The sequence below is a fragment of the Vombatus ursinus genome, unplaced genomic scaffold (genome assembly GCF_900497805.2).
Source record: "Vombatus ursinus unplaced genomic scaffold, bare-nosed wombat genome assembly UNPS02009205.1, whole genome shotgun sequence".
Classification (NCBI taxonomy): Eukaryota; Metazoa; Chordata; class Mammalia; order Diprotodontia; family Vombatidae; genus Vombatus; species Vombatus ursinus.
Window position 1 is genome coordinate 59,043,634 of NW_020948983.1, and position 25,199 is coordinate 59,068,832.

The window sequence follows — 25,199 nt, forward strand, 5'->3', positions numbered from 1 at the left end:
AGTCTTCCTGACTCCAGGCCCAGCCCTCTATCTAACCACCTAGCTTCTCCACTATGTACCAGACATTATACTAAAACTCTGAGGATACAATGAATGAGCAAAAATTAGCTCATGACCTCAAGGAGCTCACGGTCTAATGAGGCAGACAGCATGCAAACAACTGTGTGCAATCTATAGACAGGATAAACTGGAGATAATTAACAGAGGAAAACATTTGAAAGTCTGGCTCTTCACTTCTAATGTTACTATTCTCAATAGTGCAGCTATTACTATTAAATTAAATTACTATTAAATAACATCTAAAGTGATATAGCTTTGCCAGGAAGGGGCAGAGTTTGATCTAAATCATACAGTAAGAAAGTGGCAGAACTAGGCCTGAAAATCAGCCTTCCTATAATCTAGTGGAAAGATCATTTCTTCTGAAACCAGAGGACCTGGGTTCAAGTCCTACCCCTGATGGCTAATTACCTATAAGTCACATCAACCACCTCTCTGAGATTCACATTCATCATCTGTAAACAATCACTGGGGCAGCTAGGTGGCACATTAGACAGAGCACCAGGCCTGGAATTAGGAAAACCTGAGTTCAAATCTGGCCTCAGATACTTACTAGCTGTGTGACCCTGGGCAAGTCATTTACCTGTTTGCCTCAGTTTCCTCCAGGATCTTTGCCAAGAAAACCTCAGATGGGGTCACAGACATGAATGAAACAGATAACAACAATCATCACCATCATTAGTATCCTATATAACATTTAATAGCTCTTTGTGTAGTTTGATGGACAATCCATAAAACTGACTCATTAGTACATACCTCTTGGTTGAGTACTGCATAGTACATTGAGCTGGGCCTAGAATGGAAGAGGAGAAGGCTAGGTTGAATGATCCTTGGGAAATTGACTACAAAAATAAATGACTACAAAAAAAGTCTCCCTGAAACAAAGGACCATCTTCTTAACAATAAAACAATAAAAATGAAGGAGTTAGAAGTGATGGCCTCTACAGCCCAAATCCTTTCTAGTTTTAATTCAATGACCCCATGAGTATAAATCCAAGACTTTTCTACCATACCCTAGTAGTCACTTCTCATAGGGAAACAGTGTGATGTAACAGGTAGAACATTATACTTAGAGTTGGGAAGAGCCTGTATTCCAATTCCGTCTCAGACATTTACAAGCTGTGTGGCCTTGGGTAAAGACACTTAGCTGTTGTTTGCCTTAGTTTCCTCAACTATGAAAGGAAGGGGCTGGATTCAGTGACCTCCAAGACCCCTTCCTGCTCTAAATCTATGACTGTGAGGAAATTCAAACATTAGGAGAGGCTACTGAGGATTTCTCTTTTTTGGGGGGGCGAGAGGAGTGGTTTTAGTTAGTCCTCAAATAATGCCAAGTAGGTAAACATACACCCTAACACACTTCGGGCTGGCTCAGCTAGACTCAGAGTGAGTGTTTTTTATATATGTCAATTTGCTGAATGCAATGGCTGAGTGGATCGATAGAATGGAGCCAGCCCGCATGCCTGTGAGTTGCGAAAGGGGGCAGGAAAGACCGGGAAGTTGGCCTCCCCCCATGCCAAGCTAGAAGCAATCGTGCTTACTCAGGCCCCTGGTTGGGAGCCCCTATGCATAATGCATCTCTCCAGGCCCTAGCTCCGGGCAACGCCACTGAAACAGGCCCCTCCGGAAAGAAGCCTCCCACTGCTGCCTGAGCCAGACGGTCTAAGGAGACTCGTGATGACTTCTAATTGCTCAGGGAAGGATCCGGACCACTCTTTCCATCTCTTCCCTTTCCTCTCAATCTTTCCCCCATCTTCATACCCCTTGTATGTGTATGTGTGCTATGTTCACATGTTTGTGTGTATATATATATATATATATTATATATCTATGCACATATGCTTATACCACAATACATGTATACACACGCGTATATGTATGCACATATGCATATACATACAAATAAAAGCCTGTGTATACGCATGTGTATGAACATACATACACATAATACATATATATGTAATATATTCCGGATGAATTCCAGATGTTATATACTCTTACAAGACATAAAGATGGGAGGGAAAGGGAGGAAGCAGAGGGGCTGTCTTCTTAGCTCCTGATTTTCAGAAGCAGTCCAGTATACTGCCCTGGTTGGGAGCGAGGAGACCTGTGTTCCAGGGCTGGCTCTGCCACTCCAGACTAGCTGTGTGACCTTAGACAAGTCACTTATTCTTTCTCAGCCTCAGTTTCTTAATCTGTAAAATGAGAAGATTGGACTAGATCGTGGTTCTTAACCTTTTTTGGTGCCCTGGACCCCTTTGACAGTCTAGTGAAGCTTACGGACCGCCTTCTTGAATAATGTTTTTAAATACGTCAAATAATATACATAGGATTACGAAAGGAAATAAATTATGTTGAAATAGCTATCAAAATATTAAGGAAACAAATTTATGGATCTCAAGTCAAGGACCTTTGGACTGGATGATTTTTATTTCTGTCAATTTTATCTCCTGTGAATAAGAGCTGCAGTTTCTGCTGCAGGGTGAATGAGCCCTTCCCATTTTGGGAGACAATTCCACAGAATGACCACTGGAGGGCACTCCAGCCAATGCCATAATTTCTGGCTTCCAAGTGCACGGAACAGCCACCGGCCACAAGCGGGATGTCGATGAGCAATAAAAATAGTGCATATTTATAGAATGCTTTAAGGTTCACAGAACATTTTCCTCCCAACGACCCTGTGAAGTTGGTAGTGCCAATATGATTATCCTCATTTTAGAGATGAGGAAATGGAAATGTCGAGTAATTAAAAACTTGCTGACTGTCCACACAGGTAAAGTTGTACAATTTATTCTAAGTCACCTAACCTCTCTGGGCCTCAGTTTCCTTATCTGTAAAATGCAGGGTTTGGACTAGATGGCCTCTAAGATCCCTAACAGTTCTAAACCTGTAGTCCTATGTTATCAAATAAGATAATATTTGTAAAGCACTTATTACAATGCCTGGCACATAGTAGGTGCTATATAAATGCTAATAATAATAATAATAATATCCCTTTTACAGGTGAAGAAAATAAAGATCAAAGAAGTTGAATGACTTCTCCAGAGTCTTACAGCTAGTATATTTTGGAGACAAGATCTAAACCCAGTTCTCCTGACTTAGCCAAGCTCTTTTCTCTGCACCAAAATTCTTTATACAGTTGAAATGGTAAAGCACAATTCAAGAGAAGGGGATTATCATTAAGTGGTTAAGCCAGTCTAGGAAGACTTTTTTTTCAAAGAGGATGATATTGGAAATAAGACTACAGAATTTTTGAGATGGAAGGGATTTCGGAGGTCAGAATTCTAATGGTAATTGATATTTATAAAGTATTTGAAGTTTGCCAGGCATTTTACATGCATTACCTCATTTGAGATCATCTCATCCTGTCTCTCACCCAAAGCTAGACTAGCACTCTGCAGGGGTTTTCTATCTTTTTTGTGTGTCCTGGACTCCTTTGGCAGCCTGGTGAAACCTATGGTCCCCTTCTCAGAATAATGTTTTTAAATGCACCAAATAAAATACATAGGATTGCAAAGAAACCAGTTATATTGAAATACACTTAATAAAAACAAGTTCATAGGCTCTTGGTTAAGAATACCTATATAGCATCCCTGAGAGCTGATTAATCAGCCATCCCTTTCAGTGACAGGGAGCCTGCTACCTCAAAAATATTCTGTCCGACAATGTTGTCTGAGCTCCAGAGTGATGCAGATTAGTCTGCATGTGATCAAGTATAGCCTCTACTCAGAACCCAAAAAAGAACTTTCCAGGCTCACAGAGTACTATGGGGGATGGAGAGTGATGCTAAAGAGGAAGAGGATGGCAGGGTTGGAGTACGTTCAATATTTGCCCGTACCAAACGCCATCCCCACTCTTTTACACATTTGGTTACAATAATGCCCATCTGCTTTTTTTTGGAGCCTGCTTGGTAGCCAGCCTGTAGATCTGTTTTCCAGACCCAGATGGCCAGACTTCACCACCTCTCTACCCTCCTATGCTTCGTTCAAGAGCAAGGGCTTAATTTGGCTCCCTGTGCTTTCACTGGCCAGTACCATGGGCTTCATATAGGACTATCCCATTGCTTCCAAAGGAAGGGCACTGGGTCATCACCAAGACCAGGCCCCTCTTCCCGGTCTTGACACACAAAGGAAGGGAACCCATAGCAATGCTTCAAATGCTCTTGTGAAGATTGGAAAGAAAAAGGAGAGGTGAACCCACAGACACACACAGACAGAAAGATGTAGAGAGAAAGAGACACACAGAGAGAAGGTTGGAGAGAAACAGCTCAATGAGAAAAAGATAGAAGAACAGACAAAGAAAGAGCGAGACAGAAAGGAAGAGAAATGAGGAGGAAGGGAAGAAGCATTTATTAAGCACCTCCTATCCTCCAGGCACTGAGCTAAGTGCTTTACAAATACCATTTCATTTGAGACAAGAATATAGAAATAAGCACACAGAGAGAGGGACACATAGATGTAGAAAGACACACACACACCGATAAACAGAAACAGAAATGCAGAGAAACACAGTCAGAGAAAGAAGGAGGCAGGGGAAGTGTATGAATAGGTTAGTGTGAATGTGTTTGTGTAGGCACAGATATGTGTGATCCAAACCCTCGGAGCCCCTATGGTTCCCATGGTTAGCTCTGGCTCTGACTTCCGTTTCCCACACAGCCCTGTTGGTCACAGTCACCATGGTCCTTTTAGACCTTGCCCTCCCCCTACTTCCTCTCCAGCATGGACATCTCACCACATGCAAGAGGACAGAGCTCAGAAGCCCCAGGAGAAAAGCTTCTCTAACATATCCACTATACCCATTCTTACACACACACACACACACACACACACACACACACACACACACACAACTCCCATTCCCTATTCTATTAGGAAAAGCAAAAGGAGCCAATTGGCTGGTCCCCAGGCCTGGACAAAGGTGAGCATTGTGTGGACATTTCAGGGAGGGTTTGGGTGGCTTTGGGGCTCCAGAGAGGGAATCAAGTTTGAGAACAAGGGACTCAGGCTGTCAGCAATGGAAGTCTGCCCTGGTTGGCCCTTCCTGCCATCCTTCCCATCCTCCCTTCCATAGACCTCCCTCCCCCTCTTAATGAATCATAACACATCACAGAATCCCAGAGTTGGAAATGATCTCTTCAGAGGTCATTCACTTCAACCTTTACCAGTCTACATTTGAAGGCATCCAGTGATGGAGAACTCATTACCTCTCATTTCAGTTTTGGACAATCCTAAATGTTAGTAAGATTTTCCATAGATGCAGTCAAAATTTGTCTCCCTTTCACTTCTACTCTTGGTTCTATTTTAGCACTCTGGGTCTAGCAGGGTGAGTGGTATCCCCGTTTCACACGAACAACCTCCAAATATTTACAGACAGCTATCATATACTCTCTGCTTTCTCTCCTTCAGGTTAAACATTCCCAGATTTTTCAATTTATCCTTTCATCATTCTGGTCTTGTGCCAGTGTGTCAATGTCCCTTCAAAAATGTGGTATCTAAAATTGGACAAGATACTTCAGATATGGTCTGACTAGGGCATAAAGGATTATCACCTCACTTGCTTTGGACACATTATTTGTGTTAATTTTCTCTAAAGTCAGGCAGCTAGGTGGTGCAATGGATAGAGTGCCAAGCTTGGAGTCAGGAGGACTTGAGTTCAAATTTGGCCTCAGATATTTACTAACTGCATGACCCTTTTCGAATCATTTAACTCTGTTTGCCTCAGTTTCCTCATCTGTCAAATGAGCTGGAGAAGGAAGTGGCAAACCACTCCTGTATCTTTGCCAAGAAAACTCCAAATGGGTCAGGAAGAGTCAGACACGAATGAATAACAACAAAGTTTAAAGTCTCATTGTTTTTGTTGGAATTTTTGGGGGGTGGGGCTGAATGGAGTGCATGGGGAGTTGCCACATCACATTTCTAAAGCTCATGGAGCTTACAAGTCCCTAAATCCCTTGGACCTTTTTTTCAAATGAACTGCTTTCTAGCCATCTCTATATTGTAAATGTATCATTGATTTTGTAAATCCAAGTACAGGGGTTTACTTTTCTTTCTATAAATGTTTATTTTAATAGCTTCATTCTCTACCCTTAGTCTAAAGATTAAGGTCTTTAGAATTGGATCCCAATTGTGTCATCTCCAAAATGTATAAGCATGTCATTCATTCCTTCATCCAAGTCATCGATAGAAATGCTGATCGGAACTGAGCTAAGGACAGGGACCTTCGGTACTTTGGGAAAGTAGCTACTCTTCTATGAATCTGAGTTTTCTCATCTGTTAAACAGGGGTGAAAAGGAAGGGGACAAACATTTATTAAGTACCTATTATGCCCCAGGCACTTATGCTAAGCACTTTACAAATATTATCTCATTTGATCTCCAAAAACAACCCTATGAGGTGCCTATTATGACCCCCATTTTACAATTGAAGAAACTGAGAAGGACAAGCCTTCTGTCTCAAAGTCATACTACTAGGGAGTGTCTCAGACCAGATTTGAACGCAGGTCTTCCTGACTCCAGCTGTGTTCTTTCCCAGGTCTGACATTCTATAGTTTTGTGATTTCACTAGAGATATTCCTTCAGGATGAAATGGACATACTAACTAAGCCTCTTTTGGGTCTGGTCAATGAAAGACCTCTATACCCACCCGACTACACTATTACCAAGTTCATCTGAACACTGTTGACAAGCATTATTAAGCACCTACTATGTGCCAGGCACCATCTTAAGGGCTAGGAATACAAAGAAAAGTAAGAGACTAACCCTGTTCTCAAGGAGCTCCCAATATAATGGGGGAAGAGACTTTATTAAATGCCTTTCTTTTACATAGATATATTATGTCTGTGTGTAATTTCTAGTAACATTGTACAAAGGGGAAACAAGGTTAGTCTGTAAATGACTTTTTCTCAGTGAACCTACACTGGCTCACAGTAATCACCACTTCCCTTTCTAATTATCCCTTTAACAATCTAGTCTGGAATTTTTTTCAGGAATCAACTTTCTTCCCCTTTATAAAACAGGGACCATGTTTGCCTCTCTCTAGTATCATGCCTGTCACCTTCTCCCATTTTTCACAATTCCTCAAAAATCATTTTACATCAGGTCCTCCTTTGTCCTTGCCTTAGGCTGTTCATTTGCAGTTATTTCCAAGTATTTTTTTTTTCTTTGGGATGTCCCATCTCTCTCATTGAAATGACAATTCCCTGAGCATGAAAGTTATATCTTCTCCATCAGACCACTTTCCCAGAGGTATCCTCTGTCTTCTGTATCTCCATCAATGTGCTCAAGACAGGATCACAGAGAAAGATGGCTGAAGTCAACAGTCAGAAGAGTGGGGACTCTTTCTTAGAATAATGACTTTGGACCACAAATCAAAATATCATGACAAAGTCACCCATAGTGACAAGCTTTGCAGGCAGTGGCTGATGGGAGAAACCAAGAAATAATTTTCAAACGTGCTTCCATCAAGGCCCAGCTCAAGCATTACCTCCCAAAAGAGGCCTTTCCTAATGCCTCCAGTTGGTGCTTGGAGCTTTCTGTTATCATTATCATTGTCCCCTGTTCCCATGAAACTGTGTTGCATTTATTTTTAAAGTATTTGCTATTTATTTTTATACATAGTCTCCCCTGCCCCAAACTTACCCATCCCCTGTCAGAAGGTAAGCCCCTTAAGGACAAAGATATTCATATCCCCAATGCCTAACAGAATTCTTGGGTCATAGTGCTCAATAATTAACTGAATTGAATGTGAGTGGGATTGTGAGAGTGTTTTTAGTCATTACTGCATCTGGAGATAGATGGAATACAAAAGACTTGAGTGAATCTGCAACCCTGCTAATCAAGAGCTTGGAGGTAACTTCAGTTCAAGCCAACGGTTGTGTTTTCAAACCTATTATGTACTCAACCACCTTCTACAGGCTGTGGGCATGTCAAAGACACAAATGAGAATTGTATACTTAAAGCAGAAGTGACCATAGAGGTCATTTAATCCAATCCCTTCCTTTTATGGATGAGAAAACTGAGGCCCAAGGAGAAGTGACCTGTTCAAGGTCATGCTGGTATCAGAATCCGGACTTAAACCCCAGTCTTCGACTCTAGTTTCAGACACAATTCCTTTAGGGCATAGGATCTTTTGGGGGCAGATAAGATAAATATACATTTTAGGATCAAAAGCATGGATTTTTGGATTGAGTGGGGCTTTGGAGATCATCTAGACTGAACTCCTTCATTTTACAAATTAGGCAGCTGGGGCCTAGGAAGCAGAGATTCCTAAGGCCACCCTAAGGTCATTCCTAATCAACAAATTATGGTTCCCAGTCTAATGAGCTTATACACTTACTCCCCCTATCGATCTATCTTTCTGTCTGTCTGTCTGTCTATCTATCTATCCATCTATCTGTCTGTCTATCTATCCCTCTATCTCTCCCTCTATCTATCCCTCTTTGTCTCTCTCCCTCTATCCATCATTAAGTTTAGATATATACACATCTACGTGTGTATGTATGTGTGTGTGTTGTTGTTGTGGTTCAGTTGTTTTTCAGTTGTGTCAGACTCTTCATGACCCACTTGGGGTTTTCTTGGCAAAGATACTGAAATGGTTTGCTATTTCTTGTTGCAGCTCATTTTACAGATGAGGAACTGAGTTAAACAGGGTTAAGTGACTTGCCCAGGGTCACAGAGCTAGTAAGTGTCTGGAGGCCAGATTTGAACTCAGGAAGATGAGTCTTCCTGACTCTAGGCTTAGCACTCTATTCGCTGTGCCACCTAACTGCCTGATATATGTGTATGCAAACATATATACGCATCTATGTGTACATACACACATATATGCATACACACAGCCTCCTTTAGGCCCGTCTCTTGCCTGGGTTACAGCTGGGTGTCCTGAGTGTCAAATACCACAGTCACTCTAGTCAGAGGGAACTAGCTTTCATACAGCCACTGTCCCAAGTCCCTGAGCCACCAGAAGGAAGGAGAAGGTGGGGGAGGGGTGTTAGAGGCAGCATAAGGGAGCTTCCCGGTGTTAATTGGTGCTAATGAATTCCAGCATCCCTGTCTGGAATACACCAGAGAAGCAGCTGAGAACATTGTGATCATTGCAATTTGCATGTTTGATTAAATCAGGCAAACTTCCCCCTCCCTCCTTGCTCCCTTGCCACCTCATAAGAAAGAAGGAAGAGGGAAGGGATAGAGGAGCTGTCACATGAAATGGAGATTTAGAATTAAATGGAGCAAAAGGCATAGGTTAGCTCAAATGGGAGGGGTCTGGTCTCCCTGTCGCCCTCCCCCAGCCCCATTTTTCCAGCTTGGCCATCACGTGGGAGGGAACCTTTGGCTACCAACTCACTCTGTGAGTGACTGTGATCAGGTCATTCCACCTCTAGCAACCTGAGTTTCAATTCAAAGAAATTCAGTTTAAGAACTCAGCAATTCAAAGTGTGTCTACTATGTGCCAGTCACTATGCTATTATTGACATCTATCAAATGCAATTTCTCTATCTGATAATTGGGGATGGAAATAACTGTCCTAGGGATGTCACGGGGCAGGGTGAAATGAAACAATGGCCTTTTGACACCCAGTTTAGGGCCTTTAACTTTTGAATATATTCCTTGGATATGAGAATTCTGGGTTGCTCAGGAAAATCTGCTCAATTTGATGAATCCTCCAATCAACTAGAGAGGATTGAGGGGCATGAACCTTTGTTAGAAGGGCCTCCTGCTCTGGAGCTAGGCATATGCATTAGCCACTTGCTGAGATGATTGATCCCCAATGACTGGGGCTGAGCCAAAGATGATTGGAACTGGAGAGTCAGAGGCGACAGACTTTTATTAGAGAGACCCTGTGTCTCTGTGGCCTATAAGAGCAAGCTTAGAAATGGCTCTGCCTTTTATGGACTCTTCTCCCTTTCCATATGTTTTCACTCCTGTGGATTTTCAGGAAGGGGAAGGTAGGAAGGTATTTCTGTCTTCTCTTCATGCCCTGCCCTCCTCAACAATGGTGATTTAGAGATGGAGATAAGAGCCTATGCAACCTTAGGCTGAAGTTCCTGGGTCTTCCAGTTCCCGGCTGCTGCTTCTGCCTTCCTTTTTCCTTATCTAAGTACTGGTCCTTGATTAGTGATCCTCAGAAATGGATAATTCCAGCTTTGGGATTTTTTGTTTGTTTGTTTTGCTTTTGTCCAGTGGTTTCAGTGGTGTCTGACTCTGTGACCCCATTTGGGATTTTCTTGGCAAAGATACTGGAGTGGTTTGCCATTTGTTTCTCTAGCTCATTTTACAGATGAAGAAACTGAGGCAAGCAGGGTTAAGTAACTTGCCCAGGATCACACAACTAGTACCAGAGGCCAGATTTGAACTCAGGAAGAGGAGTCTTCCTGACTCCAGGCCTGGCACTCCATTCACTGTGCCACCTAGCTTTGAGAATTATCTCTGGAATAAAGTTCCATTGTGTGAATGAAGAGCATGGATTTTTATCATATACACTCTCCTTTATAAGGAATTTCCTCAACAGCCCACTTCTCAGAGATGATGGTGATCAACATATTCCCTTGAGGAAACAGACTAATGCCATGCATTAGGGACCAAGAGCTCTGGACCTTGCTGATCCTCTCTGATCCCAGGATGAGGGATATCCTACAAGAATGGGGCCCACTGTAATGAAATATAGTGACAGCAGTCCATTAACTCTGGGTCAGTCTAGGTAACTAGCTGTCATGCCAAAGTGCAAACATGCCCAATCAATCCATCTATGGCAAAGCCCCCAGCAACAACAGCTATGGTAATAGCTTTTGGGCAAAAACAGTTTTAAGCCCCCACACCATGAAACTTTTTAGTTTGCCTCTTACTAGCTTTTCTTATGAAGATTTAAAAAAAAGAAAATAAGGCTAGCATATGAATAGATTTTTGCATATTATTAATATATTACAGAAATTCACAAATTAAATCACTTAACCAATGTATACTGGGGAAAAATAAATAAGATCTCCCCTTCCTATTGAATTTTGGTTTTCTCTCTCTGTCTCTCAATCCTACTCCACAAATTCAGAGACAATCAAACTTATACCAGAGGTGTGTTGGAGCCAAATCAAACTGGCTCACTAGAGCTGATTGTTAAATTTTTAATATGAACATCTATACCTTGAATATAGGCAAATGCTACAAATTAAGGCTTGATTTATTGTTTTGTGGATTGCCTAGACTTAATAAAATGATGGAGAAAATGTTAGGAATGCAAATTAAACTCAAAAGTTTGTCCTGATACTTCCTTCCCTTCTCCCCCACGCCCACCCAGAGATCTGATTGTTAAACATTTAGCAGCACACTACTACGGATGGTCATCTACTTTTTATTTTTTTTTATTTTTAATTTTTTTTTTTAGTGAGTCAATCGGGGTTAAGTGACTTGCCCAAGGTCACACAGCTAGTACATGTCAAGTGTTTGGTCTGAGGCAGGATTTGAACTCAGGTCCTCTTGACTTCAGGGCCAGTGCTCTATCCACTGCGCCACCTAGCTGCCTGGTCATCTACTTTTTAATTAACAGCTTCAAATAACACACAAAGTTATCAATTAAAGAAGTAAAGTTTTCAGAATGTTGACTGCTTCATCTGCCAGACAAGAGAAGGACCCATGGTTTTTCTCTTCCCCATTTTCCCTATCCTCTCCCATCCCCACCCTCACTGGATTGGAGGGAGAAAAGGGAAGTGAATGATAAACTGGAAAATAGCCTCTCACTCCAGGGATGGAAGGGGAGGAAAGCTTCTTCTGGGTTATGGTTCCAGCAAAGATGATAAAACTCAAGAGATATATAAACTGCAGTACAAGGATCTGACTGCTTGGATGTATTTTTTTGGCTTGTGATCACCATCTCATGTCTACTCTGGCCTTCTCAGCTGCAGTCATGTGCTTCTCCCTACCCATGCATCCTGGTGAGCAGGAAGGGGCTACCTCCAACATATATGCCAGTGCTTCCTGTACACTGCTTGTCTTTCAAGGTCAAAAGCCACAGAAACTTGGGAAATGCTGGATAATAATGGCTGTTTGCCCCATGAGAACCACTTCCAACCACGGGCAAGTTATTTAAACCTCTCTCAGTTCCAGTTTCCTCATCTGTAGAATGGGGATAATAATAGCACCTATTTCACAGGGTTGTTGAAAATATATGCAAATGTACTTTATAAATCTTAAAGCATAATGTAATTAACTATTATTATTATTTTATGTTATCATTTTCATCATATCACAAGGCTTTTTACTCGGCCAACTGCTTTTGTTCTCACTATGGGGTAATGCCGAGTGTTAAATTCCAAGTGGCATGAAAAAGGGGGGATTCAGTGGAGAAAAGCTCTGAATCATTATTAGGAATATTTTCTTTTTAAACTGAAAGCTGAATGGATGTTCGGCATAGATGTTTGGGGCATGGTTATACTAAGTAGTAGGTAAGTGGTGCATATAGTAAGTACTTTTGGAGTAAAGACATCCAAAAAAAAAAGAAAATACCAATTTGTACAAAAATATTTATAGCAGCTCTTTTTGTGGTGGCTAAGAATTGGAAATCAAAAGGATGCCCGTCAATTGGGGAATGGCTAAATAAACTGTGATATATGATTGTAACGGAATACTATTGTGCTGTAAGAAATGTCAAGTAGAATGATTTCAGAAAAACCTGGAAAGACTTACATGAACTGATGCAAAAGCAAAGTGAACAGAACCAGGACAACATTGTACACAGTGACAACAATATTGTACAATAATCAATTGTGAATGACTTAGCTATTCTCAGCAATACAACGAACCAAGACAATCCCAAAGGACTCATGATGAAGCATACTATCCACCTCCAGAAAAAGAACTAATATTGACTGAATACAGACTGAAGCATGCTATTTTTCACTTTCTTTCTTTCTTTCATTTTTTCTTTTATTTGAATCTTTTTGTACAAAATGACTAATATGGAAATGTTTTACATAATAGCACATTTATAAGCTACAACTGATTGCTTACTGTCTCAGGGAGGGAGCAGAAAGGGGAGGGAGAAAGGGAGGGATATTATTTGGAACTCAAAACTTTAAATAAAAATGTTAAAAATAGAAAAAAAGTACTTTTGGAATTAAGAAAAGGTGAAAGGCAGTGTGGGCTAGAGTGACATGAGAAGACTGAATGAGAGAGGAGAAATTAGATTTAAAGAGGTGGAGAGAAAGGAACAACAGGAACTGGTTCTAATTGTGTGTCAGACTATGTACTGTGTACCCTAGTAAGTGGTCCTTCCTTCCTTGCTTTCTTTCTTCCTTCCTTTCTTCCTTTCCTTCTCTCTCTCTCTTTCTCCCCACCCCCAGGAGTGCATACACATACACATACATTCACCCAAAGATAACTAACAATAAAGGGTAATGTATAAGCGTCAAATTAGTGCTAGAGTCAAGAAGTGTTATAGAAAGTATCAGAAGAAAGAAAGATCATCATAGGCTGAGGAGGTTTCATGGAGGAGAGAGGAGCCTTGAAATGGTTTTTGCATGATGGGTAGGATTTGGATTCTTTCTCCTTCTGGCATTTTATTAATTCTGTTTAATTTTAGAATCATAGACCATTAGAACTGGAAGGAACCTTTCAGGTGGTCTGGTGTCACCCCCTGATTTTACAGTTGAGCTAACTGATGCTCAGAGAGGTCAACAAGTCAAGTCAACAAGCATTTATTGAGCACTTACTGTATGATAGGCACTGCATCTATGCCAAGCTCTGGGCATACAAATTGAGGCATAAAGAAAGATGGTCCCTGAAGTGACTTGGTCAGAGTTACAAGGCTAGGAAGTGTTCAAGCTTAGTGCTCTGGGATCCAATGCTCTTTCTATTTCAGTTCTTAGAAGGGTCTATAATCTCACTGATGTGGTTACACTTTCCAATGGTACAGAATAAAAAGCCTTCTATGTGTGCTGATAAATGTTTTATAATTAGTTCTCTGAAAAAAATATGCTCGTGATACACTTTTAGGTTTGATCTGCATCATTCACTTTTTATCCATCCCCTTCTTAAGTCTACACAATCAACAAAACAATAAATCAAGCCTTTATTTGTAACATTTGCTAATTTCTAAGGTGTAAATGCTCACAATGAAAATTTAACAATTAGCTCTTGTGATACAAACTAGCTCCAACATACCCTGCCTCTGTCTTCTCATCCTGTATGAATTTTGTCCAAGTCCTTCCATAAATTCCCCATATGTGATTGTATTTAATTTAATGTGTTTTCATTTAATTTAAATTTAATTTAATTTTAAATTTAATGTAATTAATTTAAATTTATCTAAAGTGCTGAAGCCCTTTTTCTAGGTCTCTCGATACTATAGGTACCAATGAAATACATAAACTTTCTCCATATGTCTTTCCTTGATCTCACTGCATGACTGACTCACCTCAATTTCTAGCCGTTTACCTCTTTCCGGATGTATCTTGCCTTATTTCCTGCATGCAATTATTCACAAATAATGTACTTTAGCCTATTTATGACAACTGTACATCTCCTCATTGCTCTTGGGGTGATACATAATTTAAATTGTTTGACATTCTATGAATCACAGTCACATACAGAAGAATATTAGTTAATAAGATGATTCTTATCTTAGGGAGAAACATGGTCATTAAAAGCAGTACACAGTATCTCAAATACAATCTAGCCTGCTTTCTTCCTCCTAATCAATTTTGGTTCTAGTTCATTGATTCATTGATAGCAGTGGCTATCCAAGATTCATGGGTTAAGCTCTATGGGCTGTCCATCCAATTGCAAGTCAGACTCTTGGGAGGGAAAGGCATTTCCCCTACACTTGGGTTTATTTCATTAATAGTTTAACCAAAATATCTCACTTAGGAAGCTCTGCAATATTCCAGGAGTCAGTGCAATCATGCAATTGTCATCCATGAGAAGGATCTCATCATTAATCAGAAACCCCTCTATCATTTGGATGATGGAAATTGTCTTTAACAAGCAGCTTCCCAGTTTTATGCATTGGTTGGTATAGGGCCATAGAACAAAGTGGTATCTGATCTTGCATCTTTTAACAAATGTTGTCTTATTCTAACAAACTTATATATCAGAGAAACAACTTTAAGGAAAGTTTTTATTCCTTAGGATAATATTTTTTAAGTTAGTCAACAGACTGTGGGATCTTGTATTCTCTGCACCTTTCACTCATTTGTGTGACTTTAGAGATGTAGTCTCCCATAAAATATGGTTTGTGAAAGTCTGCCTGTTCCTTTTTCATATCTTCATCAAGGATGCCCTTGATTTACATATAAATTATTCTCATAAAGATTTTGTAGAGATGAGAAAGTATCTTTATAGATTAGTAGTCACTGATATGTTCTCCAATGCCTTTTGGGGGTAGTAATAACATCTGTGATTTTTCCTAAGCTTTTGACATCCACTCTTCCTTTAAATACCTTGTGGATGGATGTTTAATTGCACTTAAAACTGTGTCATTGGCTACCTTTCTGCATGTACTTGTCCAGTACAGCTATTTTTCCCAGTTTTGTTTTCTTTTATACATGCTCATGAAAGGACTATGATGTTAGCAATCAAATATGGTGGCTCTATGGTCATTGATAGAGAAAAGCCTTTGCTATTGAAATCTTGACATATCTTCTCCATTATTTTGTCTGCTCATTCTTCCAGTTTCATCTTTAAATGCTGTCAGGATGATCTGGCTATATCTAGTCACTACCACACTTTTATGAATAAATGTCATTTCTTATCTTCCACCACTTTCCTCTGTAAGATGTTATAAACAAATTTATATTCTAAACCAGTGTTACTCTTGGACACCCTATTTCCCCATTTGGTATTGGGTGGTTTCTAGCCCAGATTTCTAGGCTCTGAGGTGGTTGCAAGGGCTTCTCATTGTGGTGATTGATTTAAAAATTGATTAAACTTTCATAGGAAATGGTGATAGTCTGTGTTGATGTTTTTACTATTTCCTATTTTTCAATGTCACTTCCTTTTTTAAAAATAGGTCATTGGGGCTATCTTAATTGTCACCACATCTTCCTCATGTTTATTTTTCTAATTTGGTGTCAATTTTGTTCTTTGCTCTAACAAGTCAATGGTCTGACTACATATGGGCAGCTGATTTGGAAAAACTACAATAATAGTAATTATTTGTTTCTGATCTGTTAATACATGGACAATTTCATTTTTGGGTGTGATTCTGTCCTCTATTTTCTGTGTTCAGATCTTCCTTATTCTCTTCAAGAAAATATTCCTGATACATGGGCATGAGGCTTTTGTGTAGTCTATTAACCTTTGGTATCTTTTGGCTTGAGTTCCTGAGATTTACATACATATGTATATATGTGTACACACATATATATGTATATCTATACATATATACACACATATATATTACACATGTATTACATATATAATGTATGTGTGTATATGTATGAGATGTGCATATATGTACAGATAGATAAGTAAATAGATAGATAGATAGATAGATAGATAGATAGATAGACATAATGACTTAGGAAGAAAGGCTGTGACTTTGTGCAACTCTGCCTCACTTAGATTCAATTCACACATGATCCAAAATATTTCCCATGATGTCATTGGTCCTCTTCAAAAATGATGTACCCACAACAGCAACAACAACATACATAGCTTCTCTATGATCACCTCTGAGTGTGTGTGTGTATATATGCATATATATGTATATATTTGCCATCTTCCCCTATGCTCATGCTCCATTTTGCCTCAAAGTTAGAAAGAAGGATAGGAACAAGACAGATGATTTCACTGGTATACAGAACAACCAGATGAGAACATACCCTCTACCAACACAGGTCAACAACTTCTCTCAAACTTAAGAGTATTATAGAATTGTCTAGAGCACTGTGAGGTGATTTGCTCAAGGTCATATGGACATTGGGTTGCACTGATAAATGTTTAACAATCAGCTCTCCAAAGAAAAGTACATATAGCACACTTTTAGGTTTAATCTGCATCATTAACATTTTCCCAACCCTTTCTTTTGTTGTTCTATTATTTCAGTCATGCCCAAAACTTCATGACCCCATTTAGGGTTTTCTTAGCAAAGATATTGGAGTGGTTTGCCATTTCCTTCTCCAGCTATTTTTTTTAACAGATGAGGAAACTGAAGTAAACAGGGTTAACTGGCTTGCCCAAGTCACACAGTTAGTAAGTGTCTGAGGCTGGATTTGAATTCAAGTCTTCCTGACTCTAGGCTTGGCACTCTATCCACTGAGCCACTTACCTGCCTCATCCCTTTCTTAAGTCTAGACAATCAACCAAACAGGGCATCAAACCCTGATTTGTAGTAGTTGATGATTTTTCACGTGTAAATGCTCACAAAAATTTAACAATCAGCTCTTGAGACCAAGTTGAATATGAACTAGTTCTAGCATTCCCCTGCACAGATATTATATGCCAGAGGCAGGCTTTGAACCCAATTCTTCCGGTTTTCAACCAACCATCTATCTGCCAAGTCAGTGGTTCCCACCTAGTAATTTGAGAACCCTTTGGGCATTTGTGAAAGAGTTTGGCCTAAAAATTCTTGAATAGTTCTGTAAGCAGTAAATAATTTCCCTGTTATGCTATAACTATATTTTTCCTCTGTGACAAGAGGCATATTCATGTTTCAAGTATTATAAGCTTGTTTTTCAGAAATTTGAAACTATCATGAGGCTATTTTTGGGACAAAAGTTATCATTGTAGTTATTCTAAACACTTAATGAATAAATCTAAAAGTAGTATATTAAATCCCTCTGGGAATTCACAACACTTTTGTTGATGTTATTGTTGACAAGGGTTTGAGGAACAAAAAATTGGGGGAACAAATACACTCTGCCTGGTACATGTTGTTGTTGTTCAGTTGTTTCTGACTCTTCATGACCCCATTTGGGGTTTTCTTGGCAAAGGTATGGGAGTAGTGTGCCATTTCCTTCTCCCGCTCATTTTACAGATGAGAAAACTGAGGCAAATAGAGTTAAGTGACTTGCCCAGGGTCACACAGCTCAGAAGCGTCTGAAGCTGGATTTGAACACAGGAAAATGAGTCTTTCTGATTCCAGGCCCAGCATTCCACCATTCCATCCTATCTACATCACCACCTATCTGCCTACTTGGTCCATAACAGGTTCTTAAATGCTTATTGACTGACTGACTATTCCAAGATACCTCTCTACATTGGGGCTACTAAGTATTAAAGTACATGTATGTTGGCTTACTTTAGAAGGATCTGAGGAGTTTGTAGAATTTCTCTACCTCTTTATCCTATTTTAGAAAAAATGTTGGTCCATCAACTGCCATTTTCCTTGAGCTGGCTTTTTTTTTTTTTTTTTTTGGAAATGCTTACAAGATAACCCATTGTCCCATGAAATAAAGTTCCTTGTTGCCTTTGGATACACAACAAAACCAACTCCTCCAAGTCTTTTCTTTTCCTTTCCAAGGAGAATCTGTTAGCTATCCTTCTATTTAGCTGCGACTTCCTTTTGTTTTCTGGTTACTTTTAGAGCAAGAATGTCAAGACTGAGATGAAATGGCTCCTGGAATTGTATGCCTTGTTAGTTATTACACAAAAATCTCACACCTGGAGTATCAACAGTTAAGTTAATGTTTGTAGATGGCATAAAAGTTGTGTGGTTCAATATCCTCTGCCCTTCTTCTGCCACTCAGACACCATCACTAGAGGGTGCAGTAAGGAGATACATGGAAACAAAAACCTTTTAATTTTAATTTGTTTCAGAGGTTGCCACGGCCAAGGAATTCATCACCTCATGACTAGGGATGCGTCTCTGAACTTCACTAGGCTGGTGCTTGGAAGGTACATACAGGCTGTTGCCAAGACCAAACTCAAAGCCTTTCTAACATGTTAGGACCTGCCAAAACTTGTGCCCCGCTGGCATCACTTTTAGGAACTCAGAGTCACCTCCACGCCAGGATGAGGTATTGGAATGGGACATTTCCACTACATCCCCCTAAATTGTTTCAGAGCCAGGGATACAGGAACAACTGTGGCTTAGTATTGCATTTGAAGAGGTCAATGGTGTCTTTGTATGAGGAAAAGGTCATTTGTTGACAGGCTAGAACCGAAAGGCTCTTTGCTTCATTGGTTAATGTGATTTAAATGATTCTTACTGACCCTTTTCTCCATCTCAGATACATTTCTCAGCGTCACTTACTCATTGTGGGGGCTGGCCCTTCATACAGGCAGAGTTGAGAGCCTTCTTTATGTTGCGCTGTGAGAGGCACAGGTAGGGTTTGCTAATAATCTCTTTTCACCTGCCTGAAATGCCCACCATTAGATTCATTCTTTTGGGTTTTATTAAACTGTAATTTTGTTATCTGAGAGAGGTAAAACATTAATCCGTGAGAATCCCTAAGCTATTAGCATAGATCAATTTATGAGATGAGCTGGAGATGTAACAAAGATGGAAAATTTTTAATTGGAAATGAGGGGAAGCACTTTGTCCATTAGACTGTGAGCTCTTGAAGGTGGGGACTGTCTTTTGCTTCCTTTTGTATCCCCAGTGCTTAGCACAGTGCCTGGCATATAGTAGGTACTTAAAATGTTTATTAATTGATTGTTGTAGTGGATTTCACCCTGGATTTGGAATCAAGAAGATCTGAGTTCAAACTCTGGATCTGATTCTTAATAACATTATATTTTGGGCAAATCACTTTACTTCTCTGAGCTATAGGTTCCTTACTTGTAAAATGGAGATAATAAGGTAGAGGTGGTTGAAGAAAAAGAGAACAGGTTGTGATGTGTAGCTGGCTAAGTGGGAGAAAGTTCAATAGAATTTTTGAATGCTCTGTCCAACACACTATTTTTGCATACAGCAGAGGGTCTGCCAGGGTGAGGTTCAAACAGGTTTCCTTTTCTGTTTGAGGAAGTAGAGCCTTGAGGAGATTACCTCAGATAGAACGTGTGACTAGACCTAAGAATTAAGTGGCTGAGAAAGTTGACTGGGAAAGTTTCAGAGAGTTTCACACCTATTGATTAAGGAAAGAGAGGGGAAGGGAGGGAGAAGGGGGAGAGGGAGAGTAAAGGAAGAGGGAGAGGGGAAGAAGGAGAGGGGGAGAGGGAAATAGAGATAGAGGAGAGAGAGAGTGACTGAGAATGTTGATTGATGATAGCTACATAGCCTTTCCTATGAAGGGGAGAGGCTTATTCAACATATCACCCACCTTCCCAATAGATGAAAACACTCTTATCACAGCATAGCTAGTGAATGTTGTTTCAGGGTATTAGGTGACCCTGAAATCCCCAGTTTTAGAATTGGTTAGAAATCATCAGTGTACCCAGGCTGTATTCCACAGAACCTTAGTCAAATCAAGTCAGCACGCATTTATTAAGTGCTTACTGCATGCCAAACACTGGGGATATCAATATGAGCCCTCAAAGAGCTTACATTCTAATGAAGGCATAAAAGGGTGCTGAAAAGGGGGCAGGGAGGAAGGTACCTACTCAGGGCCATAGTGGTGAAGTATGAAGAATAAAGGATGACTGGTCTGGGACAGCTAACCATCTAGAGGAGAGAGCAATGCCTGTAGGGAAATAATGAAAAATGATGCCTGGTGGGGAGCAGGTTTGGCAGAGAACATTTTAATGGTGTCAGCAGACAACACTGAGAGCTTTGCCGTTTTGGAAGTGGGAGTTGTCTTGCCAAATGTGTACCCTGGTCACATGTGGTTTCTGTGTGTACATTTCCTCACAAGTGGATACTCATACATTCCCTTGTGTGGCTGCCCTGCACATAAATCTCATAAGGATCTACTCTTCCCACTGAGTACCTATATGTTTAGGAAGAGTAAGTTAAAGATTTAGGGTGGAGGGGGGAAGATGGTGTAATTTTACTTACATTATTATTTAACTAAAATGTTTTTGTTAGAAAATTAGTGTTTTCTATAACTAACTGGCAAAAGTAATCATTGAGGGCTTATAAGTTATTGTTTGGAGAGGCTTCCAACCCACAAAATACCTAGAATCTGGGATCAGAATGAATAACACTCCATATATGTGTTGCAACAATACTTGTACTCTGTAAACCTATAAGCTCTGGTACAAATGTGACATAAATTATTATCTCTAAGGTCCCTCCCATCTTTAAAAGTCAGTGAGCCTGGGAAGATAATCTCAGAAGACATTGATACTGCCATGAAATGCTGGGGAGGGTAGGTTTCCTTCTGTGGGAGCCAGGGGACAACATTTGGGAGTGGAAAGTAGGCTCTGGAAAGGGAATTTGGGATTGCCAAAGATGAACTTGGTTGATTTCATAATTTTGCCTGTGGCTGGCCTTGGTGGGGAGGAAGAAGTGACTTTAAGGAAAGCCCCCTAAATGAGTACTCCGTGATTCATGAGATAACAGTCTCCAGTTATCAGATGGGACTGTTTCCTGCCTTCTGCTCGGAAAAGATAACTGGGTATTGGACATATCTGTGTTTTACAAATCTAAGCACTAAGCCACCCTTCTTTCAAAACTGAGTCCTCTTAGGGTGGAGTACAGTTGTGGGGATGTCATTCCAACATGGGTTTCTGGTCCAAGTTAGTCACACCCACCTGACTGAAGGCAGCTTGGTGCAATGGGAAGAGTATAGGTCTACTGACCACAGAATTAGGAAACCCACATTCTAGTCTGAAGAATGCTACTCACTAACTGTGTGACCTTAAGAAAACAACCATAACCTCTCTGGGCCTCAATATCTTCATCTGAAAAATGAGAAGGTTGGATTAGACCAGTTATTTGCACACTAATTTGGACACAAGACAATTCTCATTTCTGGCCAGGAAAGGAATGGGAAGGCTTGGGGCATGGATCCTTTGAGGGATAAAGGAACATAGGGAAATTCTGAAACAAAAAAGATGGCATTAGGCTGATTTGTTAGTCAGACAAAAACATTACATGATAAATATCGTCTTTTTAAAAACCCTTATATAATCATTCTGGGCTGCTACATTTCCAAGAGATGTAGCCTTCTTATACCCCTGGCCATATAGGTATGCACATAGTGACTGAGCTTAGACTGTACTAAGAGGGCTGTGATGGTCTTTTGAGCTAGGAGAAAGGTTTGATACAACATTGTTTTCTCTTTCCTGTGATGCTTAAAGGCTGCCACATGATGCTATAGAAAAAAGCCACCTGATGGGTATAAAGGCCCAATTTGGTGTTCTTCTATACTGGACATTTCCAGATATGCACAATGGTGGCCAAGTTCTATAAGGTTCAACTGCATGTCATAATCTGGGCAACAGATACTCTTCATCCACTTGATCTTTCCTATGTGGATAGTCAGGCCAAACATTTTTTTTTTTTAGTGATTATTGACATCTTCCAGGAGGTTCTGCAGTGTCCTGGGGTTTGATGGAATCAACATGATATCAACCTGCAGCATCCACAGGGAATCTCTCTTCAGCTTAGACTCTGCTCTCAATCTCAATCACAGAGGCAAACATGAGTACATTTTTCTCTGTCTTATGCCTTGCCTGATGATGGTGAATAATTTTGACATCTTGTTGGAAGAGAAATTCTGATGTGAAAAAAAAAAGAAAAAGCCACCTGAGTTAAACTCAGAGGACCTGGGTTCATATAATGAGCTCTTCCACTTGCTACCTGTCTGACCTTAGACAAGTCACTGACCTGTTAGACCTATTCCCTCATCTAAAATGAGAGGGCTGGACTCAGGGATGTACTACCAGCTTTGGAGAACCATTCCTAAGTTTTCAGTGTGAGTATCTACATTGTGGAAATGATCAAATACTACAGATTGGGACTTGATTTATTGTTTTATTGTCTAGACTTAAAATGATGGAGGAAATGTTAATGATGCAGATTCAACTAAAAAGTGTGTTATATACACTTTCCCCCCCACTTAGAGCCAATTATAAAACATTTACCAGAGCACTCCTGCTTGGATTAGACTCAGGGGGGTTTTAACTCAGGGTCCATGAATTTTTAAAATGCATTTATATGTATTTCAATAGAATTGGTTTCTTTGATCAACCTATGTATTTTATTTTATGCATTTAAAAACATTCTTCTGAGAAGGGGTCCATAGGCTTTACCAGACTGCCAAAGGGGCCTCTGACACAAAAAAGGTTAAGAACTCCTGGATGAGTTCCAGGACTAAAGGCTCTTCTAGATCTAAATCTATAGTCTTAGGTTTGGTCCTGTTTCTGTTGTCAGGGTGTCTGATTCCCCATCCCGTCCTGTCTTTCAGCAGCACCCTCCCCATCCTCTGCCCCAAGTTCAGCCTGAACTCTGTCTTTGCCTTGTGCAGACGTCTTTGCCTACCCAAGAGGCATTATCTCACTCTCCCACCATAGTCCCACTTGCCTGACTGCCAAGCACCACTTGCTCCTGTTGCTACAGCCAGGAACAAAAGACCATGCCTATCCTTTGCCTTCAGTACACCCTTCTTCTCCAGTTCCCACCCAGCCTCTTTCCTCATCTCCTTAGCTTCAAACACCCTCCTCAAACAATTTTTGACAACAATTTCTCACTCAGACTCTCTTCACATCAGAGAAGAACTAGAGGAGCACCTTCATTCTCCGGACTTCCCCACCACGACTCAGCTGCCTTCTACCTGACTCTGCAGCCCCCTTCTCCTCCTGGTGAGCTCCTCCTGGAGAGCTCCTCCTGGAATCTCTATTTCGTGTCAGGGCCTAGACTAGCCAGCCTTCATTTTTCAAACTTCACTGTGATGCCCCTTTGTAGGTACCTTCCTCCCTGCTCCCTGTTCAGCACCCTTTCCCCCATTAAAATGGAAGCTCCTTTAGCTTAGGGACTGTCTTTCTTTTTTGCTTGTATTTGTACTCCCAGTGCCTGGTACATTAATAAAGAAATGCTTAATAAATGTTTGTTGACTGGACTTGACCAGGGTTCTTTCTAACCAATGCTAACATCATAAGAATCTATGATTATTCACAAGAAGTCACAATAGCCCCTAGGACTATATCAAGTAATCTTATGTGGGCATTCTTCTTGAAATTGGATTGACTACCTTTGAGGGCTGAGACTCTCTGCTGTCATTCCCCAATGCTTTATTTCCCCTTCCCAGGAATAAAATCACTGAGGTGAGAAGAGCTCATGGAAGTTCCCTGGATAAATTCCTATGTTCACTTCATCTGTCTTCCCTTTAGTGGTTTTTGTTTGTAAGGCCAGGGTCAAATAGCCAAGAACAATGAGCTGGCTCCTGGACTCAGCCTTTATCTTGAAGTCTCACAGTTCCCAGCAAAAAAAAAAAAATCCTCCACATGGTGAGATGTTTGATACCCAAATCAACAGGCTTGGTTTTGGGGATCACATCCTGGAATCACACAAATTTTATTTAAGCTCTCAGCGATTCTGGGCCCTACCCCAGAATAACCAAATAGTTCCACCCCCAAATGGTTGGCAAATAGCCAGAGGCAAAGTAATACAGGGAAGAAATGCAGAAGAGATGAAGAGACAGAGGAAAGAGAGATGGGAGAGAGGCAGAGAGAAAGGCATGATGAAATAGACATATGAGAAAGGACAAGGAGAGTTACAGAGATACACAAGGTAAGAGAGAGGTGGAGAATAAGGCTTGTGGTGAGACAGAGATGTGCATGAAGGAAATGAATGGGAGGAAGAGATGATTTCAGACTGAGAACTACTATGATTATCACAGTAATTAGAATGAAGTAAAAGGTCATAAATTTCATTTCTGTGTGGGTCAAGTGGTTTCACATTCTTTAACATAGATCATTTGTTAGCCTATAGTTACAAGGAAGGAAAGGGAAAAATGAGAGTGTGTGAAGGATTTACTCAGTGCAGTCCATCCCCGCTAGTGGAAAAAGAACTACAACATTGGTCTGAATGCTTGAATCCCTTGCCCACTGGTCCAAACACCACAGCTTTCCAAACTCCAACCCATGGTACTCTTTGCCACTGCTACTTAGGTGCTGTTGAATGCTGCTAGAAGAAATCACACTACCATCTTGACTGGGTCCACAACAAATAAGTTATATAATCTCAACTGGGACCTCATTGTTACATGACATTCCTTTCATTCTTATCTGATTAACTTCCTATCACATTTGCCACATTTGATCCAAACCATTCCTCAAACCACCCTCTCCCTCCCTCTCAGCACAGTACTTCAATTTATACTTTGCTGAGACAATA

The 25,199-nt window shown here is 40.5% G+C and overlaps 1 long non-coding RNA gene across 1 annotated transcript in view; it reads right to left on the minus strand.

The window, feature by feature from the left end:
* The window catches only part of LOC114035346, a 35,071-nt gene that overhangs the window by 1,125 nt on the left and 8,747 nt on the right, over nucleotides 1–25,199 (minus strand). Inside the window, exon 2 of the long non-coding RNA XR_003568211.1 lies at nucleotides 814–850. This is a non-coding gene — a long non-coding RNA (uncharacterized LOC114035346). The remainder of the gene's footprint in view (nucleotides 1–813; nucleotides 851–25,199) is intronic.